A 22,282-nucleotide genomic window follows, 5' to 3' on the forward strand; every position below is an offset into this window, starting at 1 on the left:
ACAACTGACATGAAAATGAGCAGTGTGGATCCAAAACTCATGGAGACGTTACGCACTGCTGCGCTCTGCAGAAACAAGCCAGCACTGAGAACATCACACTGCGGGTATCGGGAATCATATACAGCAAATGAGATATCACAAAAATCCTGACCTATTTTATGCCATCTAGTACCAGGATTGTTTAGCATTAGCTGCAGGGCTTTGCTCCCATTCAGCCACAAAAGCATTAGTGAGGTCCATCCCTGATGTTAGGAGATAAGGCCTGGCTCACAGTCAGCGCTCCAGTTCATCCCAAAGGTGTTGGCTCTGTGCAGACCAGCAGAAGCATGGTGTTTGGTGTTTTAAGCCCTCAACATCATCTTCCAGGCAGCGCTGCCTGGAAGGCACTAGGATTAGGCAATGGTTAGGGTTAAGGTTAGGGTTAGGTGCCTTGAAGTCGACGGTCGCAGCGCTCCCTTGAAGTCAACGTTGGAGGCTTAAAATACCATCGAGCTAGAGGCACACTACGGTCTAAAATATGTATGTATGCTGTAGCATTAGGACTTCACCTTCACTTCGGGTTGCTGCAAAGAACCTATTAATTCTGCACCTTTCCCTGACAGCAGCATCATGAAGGAAATTACACACAGGGCATTCCCCCCACAAGTCTACTACATTACTGTGCCATCATACTTACTTTTACACATACAAGAGTGAAGAACAAACATAGATAGCAGGGCTTTTTACTGGCTCAGAATGGGCCTTTGTACAGTAAAGGCAATGAATTTGCGTGACCTTATTTGACAGAAATCTATGCATTTTCCTGTTATTTCTGACAATTTCATAAACAAAAATGTATATTACACTAAAGTAAATGAAACCCCAATTAACAAAACTGTTTAAAAAAAAAAAAAAATAATAATAATAATAATAATAATAATAATAATAATAATAATAATAATAATAATCTGGTACAGCCTGACTCTGGGGATAAAGGGAGATTAGCTCTCATATTCAAGTTTATGCTCTGCTTGTTCAATGGTTGTTTGGTAAATTGCTCTTAAACACATTTGAAAAGGATTTGAATTGCTATTTTTATTCTCAATTATTATCATTTTGGGTCTGGCTCAAACCTCTTTGGGGGGGGTGCCAAAAAATTCCTCTATGCAGGAAAAACCCTGTATAGGCAACTATTATCTATTCATTACTGTGAAACGATCACTGCCTGCAATTACTATCTTACTTCTTTAGACAGGGAGCAGATTATCTCCTCAAACCGGCCCGTATCATCTTAAACTAACGGCTATGGAGGGCACTCTGCATTCATTCATCATCTGTCACCATGGATACTGATAGATGCTGTGCTTGGTCTGTTGTTGGGTTACTGTATAGTATGTACTGCTTAACTGTAAATGTAACTGATAATAGTAGGGGAGTAAAGATTCACCAATACGAATGGGTAATCGGTTGGATTATCACAGATATCACAGACGATGGCCCGATTCTAGCGATGCGAATCGGTTGACTGAAGCTATTCTGTTACTCCACAGCGCTGTGGAGATAGGTCTGGCAATGGGAGACTACTTTGTTAACTTTGCTACACCTCGTAAACTCGGAGAAACTCAAACTGTTGTTGTAAAGTACCCTTCTGCCATCTAGTGGCTGTTATTGTGACATTGCCATCGGTGCTGAGAAGTTTTTTTTAAAATGAAAATTGAATCGAATCGTGACCCTAAATTGAAAGTCAAATCGAATCATAGATTTGGAGAATCCCGACACCCCTGGACATATTACTCTTAAATCTCTGTTTCCGTAAGCTCTAAGCAATTTAATATTAGTATATGTGTTAACAGTAGCCAATTATGTTCTATCCAGAGACCATGTACAAATACGCCTTAAGGCTCTGACACACCAACCCGATTATCGGCCGTTGGACAGTCTGGCGAGGTTGGTGACTCGAGTCTGTTCTGTGTCTTCCGTGCCGTCGTCAGTCGGAGGAGCCGTCGGCATTCCATTTTGGCCGATTTGACTTGTTGAATCGGCCAGTGGGCAGTCGGACTCAATGACCAATCTGATTGGTGGAGTGCTAGCCCTTGACTTGCGAATCAGTGCTTCTTCCACAAGAAGAAGCCCGAGAGTTGACAACGCCAGTATCTTCTTATTACTAGCCATCGTATTTTCTTCCGTTCAGCGAGTAATGACAACAACGATCCTTCTTGACTACTATCAACACTCTCTGATGAAAACAATGACTGACGACAGAGTGCTCTGTGTTTACTCGGTCTAGAGAGATGTTCTGTCATTTCCGTTTTTGTTTTTTTTGGGGCGACAATACAGATTAGCGCCGCCTGCTGTTATGGAGACGTATTACGTCTCGCGCACGCGCAAAACATACGCTCAAGTCGGTGTCACTTCGGTGTGTTCCGAGACATTTTTCTGAGAGACGGGAGCCGACTGATCAGTCCAACTGCCTTTTCTGCTGACGGTCGGCCGTCGGGTTGGTGTGTCAGAGCCTTTAAGCAATTCTGGTAGAATTCTTGTCAACATACTTACATAACACTGGTTAAAATAAATACTTGTAGGCCTATGTGAAAGTGGTCACTTATAGTAACAAACCCACAGCAACATCTTCACGGAGCTATACTCCACTGTTCTTATTAATCTATTAAGAAAATAAAGCAGCTTTAAGTCCAAATAAGACAAATAAGGGTAACAGGAAGGCAGATTTTGCTCATTGGTTTATGCCAACATGGATTTCCTGCTACATCTGGCTTTCCTCTGTTGCCAGGTCGGAAACACCCCGCCAAGACAGGAAAACCCCGCCACGGATGCAATTACACCATATCGATTCTGGTTGAAGGACAGCCTCTTTAATCACTACTATTCCCCTCTGCCACCACCACCAACACACACATGCACACACGTAAACTAGGGATGATAAACTGCAATGTTTTCCTATCTTAAAATTATTCTGTATTGCTGCAGTGACCCCATTGCCCCAGGGATCTTTTAAGATGTATCTTATCTTAGAGTTGTCATACAGTAATGGAAAAGGTAGACAGTAACACAGTGGGCAGGCCCAGGCTAATGCAACTATCTCCAGAGAAGTAGATACTGATGACATTGGCTTGAAGGATGACAAGGACCACATAGGCCATAAAAGACCAATCAGCCATAAAGCCTACTTACGTGCTCTGCTAACTCACGGCTATCAGCAATATTTACTGGGCCCAGTCAGGGCTTACTCACTGTGTGAAACACATTTCCATTTCACCGAGACAAAGCAGGGCTATCGGCTTGCCTGGGCTCATCATTCTGGGCTTGAGACGATAGTGAGACGATACACCAGAGGAGAGACTGGAAAAAACAACTCATCCTCCTCCCATTCACACTTACTGGAGCGCACAAGCCTTTGTTTCAGTGTTCTTAAATGGCAGATGTAGGTGTTTGTGTTTGGTGTGTGTGTGTGTGTGTGTGTGTGTGTGTGTGTGTGTGTGTGTGTGTGTGTGTGTGTGTGTAGCTGGTGCGCACTCAAACACAGCAGCTTTTGTGTGATGCCATGGTCACTGCCTGTCTGCAGAGATTTAAACTATAGATGGGTGAAGGGAAAGAAATGATGTAGCCTACTGATACAATAATGACAGTTAAACAGAAGAAGATGTGATTTAGGGGTAAGCTGACATGTCAGTGTGGTGACATTTCAGTAACAATAGGACTAAGTGATGTTTTTGCAGCAGGTACATGCTGCCTTATGTCTCATACTGTTGATATGGCTCATGTAGTGGAGCGGTGTGCATGGTTTTTTATGGCTCAGATTGGGCCTTTGGGGGGTGACTAAGCACAACAGTAAGCATGATCGGTCCGCGTAGAGTAAAGGCAAAGAGTCTGTGTTACCTTATTTGACAGAAATCTAAGCATTTTCCTGTTATTTCTGACAATTTCATAAACAAAAATGTATATTACACTAAAGTAAATGAAACCCCAATTAACAAAACTGTTTAAAAAAAAAAAATAAAAAAATAATAATAATAATAATAATAATAATAATAATAATAATAATTAAACAAAAATGAATATTATGCTTGAGTAAATAAAACCCCAATTAACAAAACTGGTTGAACGAATAATATAAATAATATTTAGATAAATGCCCAGGTGAGACCAGTACAGCCCGACTCTGGAGATAAAACTGAGATTAGTTCTCATATTCAAGTTGATGTTCCGAAATTTACCAACCGTGATGGTTGGTAAATTGCTTTTAAACACGTTGAGAGAGGATTTGAATTGCTATTTTTAGCCACAATTCTTATCATTTTGGTGCTACTGATTTTCCTTTGGGGCTGGCTAAAACCTCTTTTGGTGGCGCCAAAATTCATCTATGCAGGAAAAACCCTGGTGTGTGACTCTGATTCATCCCCAGCCGAACTGCAAGTGTGGGGAGGCAGCGAGGCAGAAGCAGACACACGGAAGCTACAAGCCACACACGCTTTAAAGATAAACACGACTGAAATGTTTCTAATTTAAAAGGACAGTTTTCTTGTTACCCACAACCCAACTTGTTGTTGATACACCTTTTTAAAACCTGAACTACCACACGGAGAGCGGGCTGGTTAAAGTCCTGATGGAGAGGATGCTGGAAGGCGGACACGCTCCCAACGACGGACACACCGAAGCCAGTAGCTGGGTGAGTCAGTTAACGCGGCACATCTCCTCTCTAGAAGTACGAAAGATATACACTTATCCAGACAAGCTTAGTCTCATTCTCAAGTTCAATTCAACATGCAGAGAGAGGAGACAATAATTCATGTTACCTGCTAGGTTATCCTTTAGTAGCTGTGCTTCTTTGTACTACCAGCCGAGGTTAGCTTAGCTGCCGTAACAGTTTATCAGAGCTCTTTCACTGAATTTGGGGAAATTGGGGCGGCAGGCGCTCAGTCTGTGGGGACTTGACTTGGTAACTGGAGGGTTGCCGGTTCAAGTCCCTGCACGGACCAAGTACGGAGTGTGGACTGGTAGCTGGAGAGGGTGCCAGTTCACCTCATTGAGCACAGCACCAAACCCCCAACTGCGGGATTAATAAAGTTTACTTTCTTGCCAGTCTTGTAGTACTCGAGATCAGTCTTGGTCTCGAGACTGGTCTCAAGAGCACATTCTGAAGGTCTCAGTCTCGTCTCGGAATTAGCCGCATTTTTACTATGTCTTAAAGAGGACTCAGGATTTTATTTCAAGACTGGTCAAGACCATGACTGCCTTTTTATTATTTTATCAAGGCATTTCTCATGATACACTTATGGCAATAAAAGAGGTGAATGAAGAAGAATCTTAATTCTTAAACCTCTGGATTAATTTGATGAAGTATTCCAGTTAGTAGTAACCTCTACAGGAGACAAGCAAAACATGCCTCGGAGGATACATTACATCGAGGACAAGATCAAAACAGAGAGCTGGTATGAATACAGAGGAAGATCGACTATTTGCTGCTTGAATACAGCCCCACAAAGCCAGCCTACTTTCAGCCGCTCAGTTTCCACAATGTGATTTTAGTCTGGAAAACATCCATGATGGTATCGACTGAGAATGATAGTTTGAAACCTGACCAGTCAGTCGACTATAGGTAGTAGTGCTTAGATCAGTGGTTCCCAACTGCTTTGGATAAACTGCTCACAGCTCATAGTAATATGTAACCTTTGACAAAAGGTCCTTACAGATTGGCTTACTTTGTTTCTAACGTCTTTGTCTCGAGACTGGTCTCAAGAGCACTTCCTGAAGGTCTCGGTCTCGTCTCGGAATTAGCCGCATTTTTACTATGTCTTGTCTCAGATAAAGAGGACTCTGGATTTTATTTCAAGACCATGACTGCCTTTTTATTATTTTATCAAGGCATTTCTCATGATACACTTATGGCAATAAAAGAGGTGAATGAAGAAGAATCTTAATTTGTTTTTCTGTGGGTGTTTTCATGGGAATGTTGATCTTTCAGATCAATTTGCCTATGGTTAGCATTTTCCACATTTTATTGTGGCATGCAGTGCTGGACTCGCACTGGTCTGGTCTTGGTCTTGACTCGGTTTCAACCAAGGGGGTAAGCAAGTATCTGGAAAGCGTACCTCCTATGGGGAGATTGTAGGCTAACAAGCCATCACTTTCTGTTAGCATTCCATTGACTGCCATTCATTTTGGCGTCACTTTGACAGCAAATAACTTTACATCTGAAGCTTTTAAAGACTCTATTTGTCCATTGTTTATTTCTAAAGAAACACGACAATGTATAAAAGGCCCCATTACCTTGTACCTCACGTTATGGCTCCGTAGCAGACGTTTTTGTAGAAATAGTCTAGAATAGTCTAGTCTAGATTGTGTCATAACCACGCGACTTACTGTCTCATAGTAGAGGAATTACCGTATAGTACAGGAGAAGCTCTCAGGCAGTTTCGACTCACATCAGCTGTTTAAGTTTAATTACTAATGTTAACTAGCATTTTAGTTAGCAATAATTAGCCTGTGCCTATGTTATCTCCTTACATATACCTACGCTCTCCGTCTCTGCAGGATTGGGAATGATTGAGATTTCTCTTGGCACAGCTACCAGAAGACTTCCAACTTTCAGACAGGTTGCTCACGTCACATCTACGTCTTCAAGCTCAGTTGGAGGCTGCTCAGTAACGCTCAGCCATCACCGGAAAAGTGACTTCACTGGTTTCCGTTGAAGTATATGGCGTAGCTGTGTCCATTCTTTTACTGTCTATGGTTTCAACCCCTCAAAGTCTCGGTTCTGTCTCAGTCTTGATACACTCTGGTCTTGGTGATGGCTTGGTCTCAGTTTTGGTGGTCTTGACTACAACACTGCTTCTTGGTAGTGGGACTGAACCAAAGCATTAAAGTTGCGGGTTGTAAAACCAAATAATGAGCTGAAAGATGCTAAAACGCTCTGTAGAGTCAGGTGTTGATTCCCTGTGGGTTCATCAATATAAGCACATCACATGTAGTCATTTAATCAATTCACGTAAAAAAAAAATATTGATTTGTGCTACTTTAAACACCCCGCCACATTACTCTTCTGTTCACATTACTCTTTTCCTGTTCTTTTAACTTTATCTGGTTTAATGTACAAATAATACCTTATTTCTGTGAATCAAATGTAATCCCCAACAGCAACATGTAAAAAAGGATTATCACAGGAGAAACGAATTGGTACTAAATAAAGACTGAACTGGACTCTAGTATGAGACAGTGCATTACTGCAAATAATATTCTCTTTCTAATCACTTTTCAAAGCCACACTTCAGCAAATTAGGTTTGTATTTCTATATTGTGATTCAATTATCACAGATTTTTGCTGAAGGCAGGGTTGAACTTTTCTCTTGAGCTATGTTTTTCGAATCTTTGCACACCAATTCTCGTCACTTTCCATGTAAAACCATGAATATCTTCGAGGAGACTGACCCAAAGAGAGTGCTGTTCCATTTGAACGATGTTCAATGGCCATTGTGAACAGCTACACAAAACCTTTGTCTTTAGACACTTGGTATGTACCTGTTCCCATACCTTGGCCTTTGGACTCGGATTGTGATGAATCTCTACACAGATACACATGAATAAGATTTATTAATCTGTGAGTTTTAATATTTTAGAGGTTATTTTGTGATGGAATACACTAATTTCCTTTTTGGCACACACCAACCTAGTTTCCAATATCCTTCAGTTCCGTTGGCCTCTTGTCAAAGCCAATGTGACTCCTCACTGCAAGTCACTCTCATTAAGTGCACCGGCAAAAAATAATATGTAAATGCATTTTTTGGTTACTTTGCTGCTGTGCCTATTCATCATTTTGAACACTAACCTTAAGATATTTTGGAATTCTTAATTAACATGTGGTGGAATAAGCCAACTGATGCCCCAGATAGTGTATCTTTGTTACTAAACCTACATCACCGCAGAAACAACTTTGGATATATCAGGAACAAATCCGGATATATCAGAATGTGTTTCTTATTAAGTTGATGAAGTAAGTTGTTCCCCTCAGATTTCTGTCATAAAGGGTAAAATAAGGTAAATCTGATTTGTTTGATTGATCTCAGTGGTAAATTAAGTTCTGTTTAATTGTAACATATTGCACCATTGTGAAAGTACAGGCAGTTGTTTTGCTTTGTGATGATCACAAACTGGACCATGTTTTGGAGCATGTTTTATCCCCCATTTTATGCATTTATCACTGTGTCACTGCTTATATTTGTTCCCATGTGTATCAGTGGTTATAACTCCAAATGAGCTTCACAGTTCAAACTAGAGCTGGGAAATATATTGATATTATATCGATATCGTGATATGAGACTAGATATCGTCTTAGATTTTGGATATCGTAATATGGCATAAGTGTTGTCTTTTCCTGGTTTTAAAGGCGGCATTACAGTAAAGTGATGTCATTTTCTGAACTCACCAGACTGTTGTAACTGTTCTATTATTTGCCTTTACCCACTTAGTCATTATATCCACATTATGATGGTTATTTATCAAAAATCTAATTGTGTAAATATTTTGTGAAAGCACCAATAGTCAACACTACAATATCGTTGCCGTATCAATATTGAGGTATTTGGTCAAAAATATCGTGATATTTGATTTTCTCCATATCGCCCAGTACTAGTTCAAACTTATTGACCGTCACCCGCCAGCAGCCTCCCCTCCCAGACTGAAGGAGGTTTCTGAGATCCAGCAGACTACTTGGAGGAGGAAAAGTTCTGGCCAGTTAGTGACTCAGCCAGGCCTTCTACCTCCCATTGATTAGTACAGCTGGACTTTGATTGGGATTCTGGAGAATAGAAAGCATCGACATATAAATGACTAAATTGGCTGGCTTCCCGGCACTTCCGGCTTCATGAGAGCGCACAGTCACTCAGGAGAATGGCTGTCACCTGGCCAGCACCTTACCTCAGCCTCCACCCCACCAACTTCTTTTCTTTTCTATTTTACCAGCCCTGACAGCCTCTACCCTCGCTCATTTTCATAAAACTTAAGCAGGAGCACAGCATTGTAATGACAATACTTTGTTAAACAGAGAAACTTTTCACTTTGTTACAATGCTGGTGGCAATTTTCTCATTCTGTCTCCCTAAAGACAAGGGCTTCTCTGAGATTTATTACAGCGTTTGGATGCATCATTAAGCTGGAAAAGCATCAGAATAAGTTGTCATCACTTAAAGGGGCTTTCACATCGCCCCACAGTAATTTGCCGCCTCAAGTCATTTCAATGAGGGGAAGTCGGCAGATGGGAAGCGGTTTTGATCACGGTGGTAGGGGTATGAAGCGGTTGCGGCCCACTTGAACACGCACATATTCTGCTCTGCCGCACAGAGTTCACTGTGCTGAACTTTAAGCAGTAACCATTGGGCTAAAGGAACCACTTCTGACAGCGCTTCCCAACGCTTTTGGGAAACGTTCTAGCAAGTAGGCAATACGGCACCGCGGTATAAACTAGCTTAAGTCTGGCTTCTAAAGTTACTTTAAAAATTCTTGCAATTCCAGCATCACTGCTTTTCTCTTACAGTGAACTAAATGTACTGTTCTGGGGGTCGAGATAGGAAACAAACAGAAACATGGATACAAATAGTATTTAGTTTCCCATATGCCATACCATTCATCATTGTTAGTCAATTGTTGACGTTAGCTAGTTCATTTACAGATTGTCTGCAACACATTCACCTGTACTATGTATTTCATATTTATACACATCTATACACTTACATATGATTAAAGGTGTGATTTAGTATTGCAATTGAATACGGTTCCATACTCACAGGAGACAGATTACAAAAATAATGGTCAAAATCAATTAGGCCAAGATTCCAATATGGGTTATACTGGTTCATACATTGCCAATAATGCAAACTGAAAGCATCTTTTTTTTTGTAACACCTGCTAGTAACTGCCTGCTCCACACCACCAGCAGTTTGAAACACTAGCTTCCCATTGTAAATGAGTATTTTCATAGCCCAAATTGAGATAACCCTGATGAAATCATCGGGCAAGGTGTTTTTCTCAGACTAGACAAAGCTCCTGCAGAGGCACAGCTTTACAATATACAGTACATCATACATTAAACTTTCACAGGCTGAATAGTGCTCCCCATGGTGAACTGATCATAGTATGTAAAAATGTGTTTCCCTTTAAATACATTGTGTTTAGATTGTTTTAAGGTCGTGCAATGCTGAAGATCAAAACATTTTCAACAAAACAAGACGGGGTCTACAGTCACGCACAACTGAGCCCAATGCTGACCTCAACATGCTAACATGCACACAATCACAAATGCTTACCCGGTTCACCATCTTAGTTTAGGGTATTAGCATGCAAACATTAGCATTAAACACAGTAAAAGAAGTACAAGGTGAGGCCGATGGGAATACCATTAGTTTTGCAAGTATTTTGTCATAAACCAAAGTATCAATCACATTGGGATCCTGAGGGGAGCATGAATGGCTGTACCACATTTTATGGCAAACCATTATGTTGAGATATTCCATTCTAGGTCAAAATGGTGGACCAACCAAGAGTTCCATCCATAGACAGTCATTAGGATGCAGTACTGTGTAGTCCTTAGTGTCTCATGTTGAGATGTTACAGAAGAGTGTCCACATGAAATCAGCGTAAGAAAATGGCATTAACTGGATGTGGATCACAGGGCTAGTTGGGCATTCACTGCTGACTCATTGTCACAAGTGCCACTTAAGCAAACACCTTCATTTTGTAGCCACTTGATATGAATCACACCTTGTGCCACTGACTCCATCTCTGGGGAAATGCATCTGAATTAAAGCATCTTTTGTTAGTACCTGACCTCTCCTTCCAGGAGCCAGCACTGAACCTCTGGATTCATTTGATGAAGTATTCCAGTTAGTAGTAACCTCTACAGGAGACAAGCAAAACATGCCTTGGAGGGTACACTACATCGAGGACAAGATCAAAACAGAGAGCTGGTATGAATACAGAGGAAGATAACCTTTGCTTTCAACAATTTGCTGCTTGAATACAGCACCACAAAGCCAGCCTACTTTCAGCCGCTCAGTTTCCACAATGTGATTTTAGTCTGGAAAACATCCATGATGGTATCGACTGAGAATAATAGTTTGAAACCTGCCCAGTCAGTCGACTATAGGTAGTAGTGCTTAGATCAGTGGTTCCCAACTGCTTTGGATAAACTGCTCACAGCTCATAGTAATATGTAACCTTTGACAAAAGGTCCTTACAGACTGCCTAACTTTGTTTCTAACGTCAATAACCAGTACAAGAAAAGTCTATTCCATGCCCTAAAATTGTCACTAGTGACCCACAGTGCTGCCTACTCTGTCACTAAAACTGTAGACGAGTTGTAGGAGCCACAGGGTTTTGTTTGACCAATGAACAAAGTTCACTAATGCAAAGTCCACCCAATTTCCAGACTATCAGAAAGTACTACCTCCAGAGCAGGTACACTAGAAACTATTGCAGAGGATGTAAACTTAGTATCTGGTTCTTGAAATGGTTTCTGGGTTCCTGGAAAAGTTCCTGCAGTGAAAACAAGCTCATGGTCATTTTGACAGGGTCACAAGTCAAAAAGTTTGGAAATCATTGGTTTCATTGGTATGCTTCAAAGAAAGTATGTAGCAGATTGTCAAAAAAGAACTTTGGAACCCCCCATTTCAAATGGCCCAATGTAACATTCCAAATCAGACAATCCAACAATCACGCCCACTTTAAACAGTAATAGGCCAGGAGTATAGATGGGAAAGTAAGCAGGGTTTGATCTTCTCTTTCAAGGAACTATCCTATCCACACAATGCTTATTGCTACTGGTGTGATTCATTGCATCAAGCCAAAAAAAAATGTAGTTCTTGGAGAGAGATCAGGGAGACAGTGGGAAGCAGCCAGGAGGAGAATATGGCGGCAGGGTTTTGGGCTGCCATTCAAAACAGGTACGGACGGACGACAATTTGTACAACCTAGTTTGTGTGGAGCATACAGAAACCTTAAGGCTAAGAACTGTCACTTATCTATTAGAATGCCTACTTGAAATTACATGTGTCCCCCCACACACCGTGCCAGGGCCATGATGAAAGAAGTGGAAATTGTGGGCAGGCGTTGCAAGGCTACAGATTTGATATAATTAAAACAAAGTAAAAGAATTTACTGAGGCTTTGCTTTGCTTCTCAGCTAAGAGGACACTACTGTAGAATTGGCCCACTATCCTGACAACACTTATTCTGTCTCAAACACGACACCCTGACACTCCACTCCTCCTGTTTCAGCCCTCCTTCGTTATTCCGTCTCTGTCTCTCTTTCCTAACAGCCTGGCCTGCTGCCTTCCCAAGAAGCTGCATATGGCCCTGCAGAAAGCTCTTCTAAGCGTCCACGAGAAGCTGCCACAGATGGTAAACGGCCTGTCCCCGTCTCTCTTCCTCGTCCTCCCCACAGTGCCCACATTCCATCCCTCTGGGCTCGGAAAAGACGAGTGTGTAGCAAATTTGCCCAAAGTAGGACGACATATTGTAGAGTGAGCAGGAAAATGCTGCAGCAGAGCATCCCGTCCATTAGACCAGTAAACATCAGCTCCCATTTCCACCACCACAAACGGAAATGCTACCTATTAGCACAGAAGGGATGTGTGGCAGCGATGGTGGTTGTTGTGAGTGGAGGGGTGAGTGTGTGTGTGTGTGTGTGTGGTGGCAGTGCTGATGTTGTGTCAGACAGAAGGCAACAATGAGACTTTGTAGCAAAAAACTGCAGATAGAGCTAAACACACACACACACACAGACACTGCCTTCTCCCTTTTCCCGCTACTTCCTTCCTATCCCTAGAGTCTCTCGTCACATCCTCACACTGAGACTCAGGTGGGCCATCCACTTTCTAGCTGTCATGCTACATGAAAGCTTATCATCACCCTGCCCTCCCACCCCCCCAAAAAAACATAACACACAAGTACACACACCATGCATGCATATATACAACCGATATCTGCCCTATTAATGCACATATACTGACATGCCTGCGCATCTGCACATCGCCTCGTACAAGGTGTGTGGTAAGTCTGTGGAAGAATCTTCACGCTCAAAAACACACGCTAACAGAAGCTATGTATCCAAAGCAAAGGGAAGAAGGGGGTGGGGGGGGTGAGGGGTAGTGGCAAGGGATGCAGGACAGAATAAGCACTAATCTCAGCCTTCCTCTTACCTTCCAGGAGGAAACAGCTCACCTGGATGCCTCTGAAGAGCAGACAGAACGCATTCAGGCCAACCTCTCTCCCTGCAAACCAGCTCAAAACATCTCCCTCCCTCCCTCTCCCTCTCTCTCTCTCTCTCTCTCTCTCTCGCTCTCTCTCTCTTCCCTCTCTTCCGCTCCCTTTGCAAGCTGGAAATGATGAGATTGTACTATGATCAGAGGGGGGAGTGAAACCTGAGGCGGCCGAGACTATTAGGAGGCGGCGCTGTTTCTGGCCGACAGCCCTGAGAGACTGTGAGCTCGTGGCTCAAGAGGGACAAAGAGGGGAGGTTGCGAGGGGTTGAGAATGGGTGCGATGCAGCACGTGAGAGGGAAAAAAGTCTGCAAGGACATCCTGAAACCCTAGAGGACCCCCTCGCTCAGCTGAGATGGTAGAGGCCGGATGAGTGTAAGGAAGCAAAACAGTGTCTGCAGCAGCAGCTAGCAGCTAGCAGCTGAGGCTACAGTGATGCAGCTTCGGCACGAATGTGTGTGAATGTGAGCTGAGCTAAGCTAAGTGAAGATGAGCTGCGTTAGACCTGGCTTGTTTTTTTCTGCCTCACTGGGCTGCTGCAGCACCTCAGATGAAATCTGAAACCTGGGTGCCTGGGCAGCCCAAAGCACCGAGTAGTGCTATAAGATTCTACGATAAGAACGCATTAAACCCTCCTCATCATCTATGACCTCACTCAGTAAAAATTGGTTTTGTTCCCAAATATGGCAGGAGAGAGGAGTAACTAGCGTGCAGCACCTTTTAAAACTAATAGATTCAACCCCAGGTTCTACTGACATGCACACATTGACTGTTTTCCAAATTGATGCTTTTGATCTCTATCTGAATAATATATTTGACGACTTTTTGTCTGAAACCTTTCATTTTATAATGTACTAAGTGTATTTTATCTCACCTATTGAAGGTATAATATGCCATATTTTACTAAAAAAAACAATATAGTAGGGCTGGGCGTTATGGAGAAAATCAGATATCACAGTATTCTTGAGCAAATACATTGATGCTGATATTGCGACGATATTTTAATATCGACATCAAAATATTTTCACAATTAGATTTTAGATAAATAATCATCAAAAATGTGGATATAATGACAAAGTGGTTAAAGGCAAATACTGTGATAAAACACCTAGAACAGTCTGGTAAGTTCAGACAATGACATCACTTTACTGTAATACAGCCTCTAAAACCAGGAAAAGACAACACTTACCATATAACTATTTACGGTATCCAAAATCTAAGACACGATATAATATCGATATATTTCCCAGCCCTACAATATAGTATAGACTAATACACAAATAATCCCTTTCAATCATCACTTATGACTGATTAGAAGTGTGTGGCAGTGTCTATATCTGCAAAGAGCCTGCCCTCTGCCTGGCTTTTCTCTTTTCTTCTTATTTTGCTGTGTGCGGGACGTTTATGGGCGTCAGCAGAGAGCCTTTGGCTGGAGAGAGAAACACTGAATGAAACAAAACTGTAGATAAGTCATTTGCTTGTATCCCCATGAAAGTGTGGATCCAATACGGATGAATTGAAATGTCTGGAAGGTGTAGCCACCACCACAACAATACAGTATGTTTAACAGTCTAGCAGCACGGCAGAGAGAAGACAATGCCATTTCTCCTAACAACCACTAGTAGAGTTAGGTCAATTTCCGGTTTCACCGGTCCGGTCCAGCATATGAAGCTAAACCGGTTTCCTTTTATGCTAACCGGTTGCACCGGCATTTGTCACTATGACACCTTCCGGCAGATTAAAAAGTAGCCTACATTAGCAACCTGTGCCGGCGCCGCTACTGCGCTAAATCCAACTTGTATTGCAAGCAGTGTTAAGCAGTAGAATATTTAGTTTAACTAGTTCTCAATAGCATCGCTGTTTTCTGAAGCAAATCAGGTTTTCAGTAGCTTAAAGGCAGGGTTGGTAATGTTGATCAATATCGATATTTATCACGATATATAATTTGATAATGCTGCCAGTTTGAAGAGTTTCATGATAATGACTGAAGCCTGAAGAAACCAGAAGGTTCATCAGTTAACCTTTAGAATATAGTTTATTAACATAAAAAATAGAATAACATAATGTAACATTTAACTGTGCAAACATGGCTTGGTTTAGAATAAATTTTGTGATAAAAGAATATATTGAATAACATCTAAATGTAAACATTTAACTTTGCAAACATGCTTTATATGCCTTAACAAAGCAGTACAAGTTAGTAATGTAAATGCAAATAATAATAAAAAAAAAAAAGTTGTGACTACTATCACATTCACTTTTCATATGGGGCAATGGTCGCAAAAGACGACATGATTGTTGTTTTTCAGCCCCGCTAGCGCTGCTAACAGCAGAAGAGCCACTAGGACGTTGGACAAAACTTGTGTGCAGACTAACGTTAACATGGGCCCGCATTTTCAAACTCTCGCTGTGTTCGCTGGGATAGTACATTTTCACAGTGACAGAAAAGATTGGTTGTGTTTCCAGTCTTGGGTTTTTTGGGCTGACCAGACGATGTATGGCAGAGTTAGTCTCAAAGAAAACTCGGCGCGGCCGAAACGGAAACATTTAGGATTTCAAGACAAAGAAGTGAGCTGAAAAAGACGAGGCAAAGTGTAAAGCTTTCCACTGCAGGAAAAGGTCATGGCTTAGAGGTGCATTACCGCCACTATGTGGACTGGAGTTGCTACACTCTCATTCCGTGCTCTCTTATCAGTCTCACTCAGCAGTGGCTGAGACAAGTACACCAAGTGGTAAAATTCAGTATACCGGTCTGGTCCGGTGTTAGGCTTGATATCAAACCCATTTCGAAAATGTTTACACCAGCCCAAGCCTAACCAGTAGGCAAAGACAGATGAATGTATGAATATGTGAAAATACGGGTGTTAAATTCTCCAAATCCTCGATTCGTTTGGACTTTTAGTTTTAAGGTTACAATTTAATCTAATTTTCGATTCAAACTTTTTTTCCCCAGCAATGCCACAATAAGAGCCACGAGATGGCAGAAGGATACTTTACAACAACAGTTTAAGTTTCTCAGAGTTTACAAGGTGCAATTGATTACACCATTGATTTAACAAGGTGCACCTGATTGCTCCACGGAGACCCGTCGAAGCCCACATGCTTAACTTCGAAGTTTGTTTCCATAACTCAATCACGGGGAAGGCAACATTTTGCCACGGTGACTTCAGGGAAGCAGGAGGGTTTTCTGTTATTTCTCCGTCATCTTCGACTCCGGCAGTGGCCATTGTGTCTGGAAAAGTTAAGCTAACGTTAACCTGTTTCTTTAGCTGCAGGCTACCAGTCGGTTAGCTAACGTTACCCTGTGTCTTTAGCTGCATGCTACCAGCCGATTAGCTAATGTTACCCTGTGTCTTTAGATGCATGCTACCAGCCGGTTAGCTAAAGTTACCCTGTGTCTTTAGCTGCATGCTACCAGCCAGTTATCTAATGTTACCCTGTGTCTTTAGCTGCATGCTACCAGCCGGTTAGCTAATGTTACCCTGTGTCTTTAGCTGCATGCTACCAGCCGGTTAGCTAATGTTACCCTGTGTCTTTAGCTACCAGCCGGTTAGCTAATGTTACTCTGTGTCTTTAGCAGCATGCTACCAGCCAGTTAGCTAATGTCACCCTGTGTCTTTAGCTGCATGCTACCAGCCGGTTAGCTAATGTTACCCTGTGTCTTTAGCTGCATGCTACCAGCCGGTTAGCTAATGTTACCCTGTGTCTTTAGCTGCATGCTACCAGCTACCACCTGTTTTCTTCGGATGTGCACAAGTAGGCGGGTGAAGAGAGAGAAAAAAAACTGGAGAAATCGCAGATAATGCTTTTGATTTTGATAGTCGTGATCGAAAGCTCATTTTGATTTAAAATCAAAATCATGACACTCCTAAAGTAATACTTTAAAAGCACTACACCAACGATAGAGAATGGAATTTAATGATGATCACTTCAAATATAACATGGTATAATGTGGTACGGGAGCAGTGTGTGCGTCACAACGTGTATTTTGAGAACACCTCCATAACCTGTTTCCTCAATTCAATAGCGCACACACAGGACAAGCTGCCCAAATCATGTCACGCTCCTTCACGCTACAAAATACTAATCATCGGATAGAGGAGACTTTTCCTTTGTTCGCATTCTCACACAGTCTCACTCTCTGCGCTGTCTTTCTCTCTGTCATGGATGACCTTGACTGACAGGCCTGTTGCCACAGGAACCACGCCATGTCTATTGTGTTGTAGTGAGCCAGAAAGGTGTGAAATTCACAATAAGACTCAGATGGGATCTAAACCGGAGTCGATTTCCAAGCCATAGCAGACAGCAATTGGTTGAAACCGTAAAAAACAGCAGAGGAGATTATCTGCATCTTGACAACACACACACACACACACACACACACACACACACACACACTTTAAATGTGTGCAAGCAAGGTGCAGAATAGTGGGGGAAAAAGCCTGTAGGACATTCATTATTCAGTGTTGCACACCTTCCCAACTCTATCCGGAAGCAGGTAACACAGACACATTCGTTCACACATATACTGTGAACGGGTAACTAGGGTGATGGGAGGGGTAGGGAGTTACTGTACATACAGAGCCAAACAGTCTAAAATACACCTTTTTTCGCTCATTTGTGGAGGAATAAAAGCGCCTTCAACATGTGTATAGAATCAAGTAAGCCTTCTATATATATGCAGTGGTGAAATGTAACTAAGTACATTTTAGGGGTGCACGATTCAGAAAATGTCACGATTCGATATCAATTTTTAGGCTCGCGATTTGATTCAAAATCGATTTTCGATTAAAAGAACGATTCACAGTATGTAATGTAGTTACTTTCCCCATGTGATTTCAGTAGACATACAATTTAAAAAAAAATAAAAATAAATATGAATCGATTTTTGGAATTCTATGAATCGATTTTGAATCTGTAGAGCTTGAATCGCAATTCGAATATGAATCGATTTTTTTGCACACCCCTAGTACATTTACTCAAGTACTGTACTTAAGTACAAATGTTGAGGTACTTGTACTTTACTTGAGTCTTTTCTTTTCATGCCACGTCAGAGAGAAATATTGAACATTTTACTCCACTACATTCATCTGACAGCTTTAGTTACTAGTTACTTTACACATTAAGACTTCTGTACACAAAACACATGTAGTTTATAAAATCTGATGTTTTATTATAAAGTAAACTAGCCAACAATATAACGTCCTACAAGTCCAGCTGAGATGATTAGACCATTAAACACACAACTGTTTGGATCATTTACACTTTCTACAATGGGAGGAGAGTTCTGCATTGAGTACTTTTAATTTTAATACTTTAACTACATTTTTCTGACGATACCTACATACTTTTAAGTAACATTTTCAATGCAGAATTTTTACTTGTAACAGAGTATTTTTTACAGTGTGGTATTAGTACTTTTACTTAAGTAAAGAATCTGAATACTTCTTCCACTGCTGTATCTGTGAAATGAAAGCATAATCGTCCACATGATTTACACCAAAAGTGTTTGAGTCAACTTGCTCAAAGTCAGCGAGAGTGTGTACACAGCCAAAGGCCACAGACCACACATAAAGCAACCACTGAGATGTTGCCTCATTAAACAGTAGCCCGCATGGCAGGAGACTCATATCGATAGATCTATCAAAGACTCATTCAGTGGAATTTGGTCCTTGATGGTTGGTAACACAGAGCTCATATGTGGAGCAGACACAGCTCTGATTGAACAGCCACATGCTTTCTTCTGAGCTGAACACTTGCTTGTTCTTGTGTCTGCTCTGACCTAGTCTTGTATTGTCCAGACCTTCCTCTATAGTGCTGCAGAGGAAGGTCTGGCTAGTCCACACAGCATTCCAGGATGGGAGCAAAACGTGCTCTGTTTATTGGCATTTCTTTAAACCAATCACAATCATCTCTGGCGGTGCTAAGCCTGCAAAATAGCCTCTGGAAGGAACTTGTTTTGGTGGAACATGTGCACGTTCAAAAGTAGTTTTAGTCGTGCAACAGAAAACTCAGATTGGACAGATAGTCTAGCTAGCTGTCTGGATTTACCCTGCAGAGATCTGAGGAGCAGTTAACCATAGTCCTCAGAAATCCACCAGAGTTTAGAACGCCAACACAAAGAAAGAGGAAGGTGACAGACATCCGGCCAAAAATGAGGGACATTCGGCGGAACTTCCGGCGGCACCGGAGCAATCCCGGATATGAAAGGTCGTCGATATAGACTATACTGTATGTGACAGGGTGAATAAATATGTTTAAACACATTGAATATACAGTGGGTAAACACATGTGATCAGAATAGGAATGTGACACGTAAACAGCAGCTGTATGTGCACACCGACATTCAGTTACCTGAACAGGAAAAGTCCAGAGTGAGATCCAAGAGGCGGGGTCCGCCTCAGGTGGCTATTAAAATGAGCCCGGTGTGTTCACACATCCTACCTCACGCTGCCTGCATGGAATAATTGGCGGTACACCCTGCACGGGGCGCAGGCACACTGAGTCAGATTCTTTAAAGAGTGTGTCACAGAAGCTACAGCGGATATGTATGAGTGAGTTTCGGCCTGCTGCTGACCTTCACTCATCCTCGTCAATAAAAAATAAAATAAAAAAAGCCCAAACACATCTAACCGCCACATACCTCTCGGAGGAAAGTGCCAATCGACTGACAAGGACAAAAGCGAATAATGCCGCAGAAGCACCATATCCACTTAATGCTGGCCATGACGGAGAAGTGAATGACCTAGAGAGGATGAAGCCCCCAGCTGCTGTGCTCAGCGCTCCAGCTGTTTACACGGCTTTCAGAGTCTGTGTGTGTTTATGTGCGCATGTGTGTCTGTGCATTAGGGCTGCACGATATGAGGGAAATATGGGATATGCGATAACGTTGTTGAATATCGCCATAAGGATATTACTTGCAACAAATAAACAGATATTAAAGTGTGCTCATTTTTGCATTTCTACTGCTTTCAGTATTCTGCTAAAATATAACTCATTGCTTTTCGAATTTAGAACGAATGAAAGGAAATCATTTCCAACATTCTTTGAATTGAATATAAAAAGGTACCACTAAAAAAAGAATGAGTTACATTTTAAAGTGCAGTTTTCTGCTGATATTTTCTTTCAACTAACACTAAAATATCTCTGAGTGTCTTTCGCGATATGTCGCAGCCTTTCACGATGTGTTTATTGTAGAGATGTTCCGATACCGATATCAGTATCAGCATCAGAAAAGCATCTGTTACTGCCTATAATACTGGTATCGGTATCGGCGAGTACTGGAGCTAATGCACCGAACCGATACCATGTAATTTAGACTCGAAGATAATATTATTTAAAGTAGTTTATATACTGTATGTTCTTTTTCCGTTATGACTCACTGTCAAACTATAAATAAGGAAGGTTCTACGGCATTCATTGTTTGTGTTTGTTCATGTTTCACAAAGAGTTTAACCTGAGCCAGACCGACAACAAAGATAGAAATCATATCACATCTATACAGGGATAGTGGTATACAGATGTTAAAACATAATACAATATATGACACACCCATATCAGATCGGTACTCAGTATCGGCCGATACGCAATCAGGTATCGGAATCGGGAAGAAAAAAATGGTATCGGACCATCTTAGTATATTGCGCCAGTTGATATTGCGTTGATGATAAAAAAACATATTGTGCAGCCCTATTGTGCATGTGGACAAATGTTCAATAATATTCACACCCTTGCTTGGCCTAAATTCCCCTTGAACTCAGATAGCACATCTGTGTGTATCAGGATTTAGGATCCTGCTGATGCCTCTGGCTTCTCTCCAGAAGAGAGAGAGTGTCCATGTTGCCCCTCCATCACTCTGTCATTGTTATTCTGCAGTGCGCTCCACATTGCCCGCCACCTCTGGGCCCTGCAGATCAATAGAGGAGCAGACCAAATCACAAACACATCACACACACAGCCACTCAGAAATAGAACTGCGTATTGGAAAAATCTTGCCTCAAGAGCTCAGCGGTGCAATTAATTTAGGGCTAATTCATAAAACCTTCAGACAATTACTTCTTCATAGTGGTGGTCAAACAGCTCATCAGTCTGCTGTTTTCTTGCCGCGAGGGATAAACCGCGGCTTTGTGCCGCCGCCGAGCATCGGAATGCAAATCAGCCGCAGCACAATGCCAGCACATCAAACAGACAGAGCTACTGCAGCATTTAAAGAAGCACTATAATCCCTATTCATCACTAAGCACACTGCTCCAGGCCCCTCAGATTAGCGCTTACATTTTACTGTAGTGAACCGGCACAAAGTGCCAAAGTCTCCAAAGTGTGCCGTGCTGTAGAAGTGTGACTTCCAAAGTTGGATTGACCTTAGCTTGACTCTGAACTACATGTAGCCTTGCAGCTTTTATGACTCGTGTAGAGTGAAGAATACTTGGCTGCTGGGGCACTGATGCTAACAGACTCACGCACTGTGTTGAGAGAAATGTCTCACATAGCCTTGATTGTTGAAATCAGTCTCTGTGCTGAGGTAACAGCTGGAATAACTGCTGCTCTGGAAGAAACACATGTAAAAGGGTTGGTGTGGGTTCACTGGCTGGTTGTTTTTTTTGTCAGTGCTGGAAATGATGGCACATTGACAGAAATTAAGGCTCAGCTTGGCCAGCAGATGGCAATGAGTCTCCTACAGGTTGGTACAATGAGCCTTCAAAGACCTGAGATAAATAGATGGGTAAAGTTCTAGACAGATTTATAATTCTTTTATGTATTTTTCTCCCCAAGACAGTATGTTCATGACCATAAACCCCTTAAAAAATCAGACCGCTGCTGCTGATTCAGAACGCTGCTGCTCGAGTCCTCACTAAGACCAAGAAAGTGGATCACATCACTCCAGTACTGAAGTCTCTACACTGGCTTCCTGTGCCTCAAAGAATTCATTTTAAAATGCTTATGTTGGTTTATTAACACTGAACGGTTTGGGGCTAGGGCTGGGCAATACATCCATATAAATCGATATCGTGATATCGTCTTAGATTTTGCATATCGTGA

The 22,282-nt window shown here is 41.9% G+C and overlaps 1 protein-coding gene across 3 annotated transcripts in view; it reads right to left on the reverse strand.

Moving 5' to 3' along the window:
* The window catches only part of cdk14 (cyclin-dependent kinase 14), a 246,282-nt gene that overhangs the window by 170,893 nt on the left and 53,107 nt on the right, over window positions 1-22,282 (reverse strand). Inside the window, exon 1 of one of the 3 annotated variants that reach the window (XM_031322849.2) lies at window positions 13,205-13,470. The exons of 1 other annotated variant lie outside the window; for it this stretch is intronic. The gene's annotated coding sequence lies outside the window, so the exon portion shown is untranslated. Of the gene's footprint in view, window positions 1-13,182; window positions 13,471-22,282 lie in introns of those variants that run through there. One more of the 3 variants, XM_031322848.2, reaches the window with a different exon arrangement.

Source organism: Sander lucioperca, chromosome 10 (genome assembly GCF_008315115.2).
Source record: "Sander lucioperca isolate FBNREF2018 chromosome 10, SLUC_FBN_1.2, whole genome shotgun sequence".
NCBI classification, from domain to species: Eukaryota; Metazoa; Chordata; class Actinopteri; order Perciformes; family Percidae; genus Sander; species Sander lucioperca.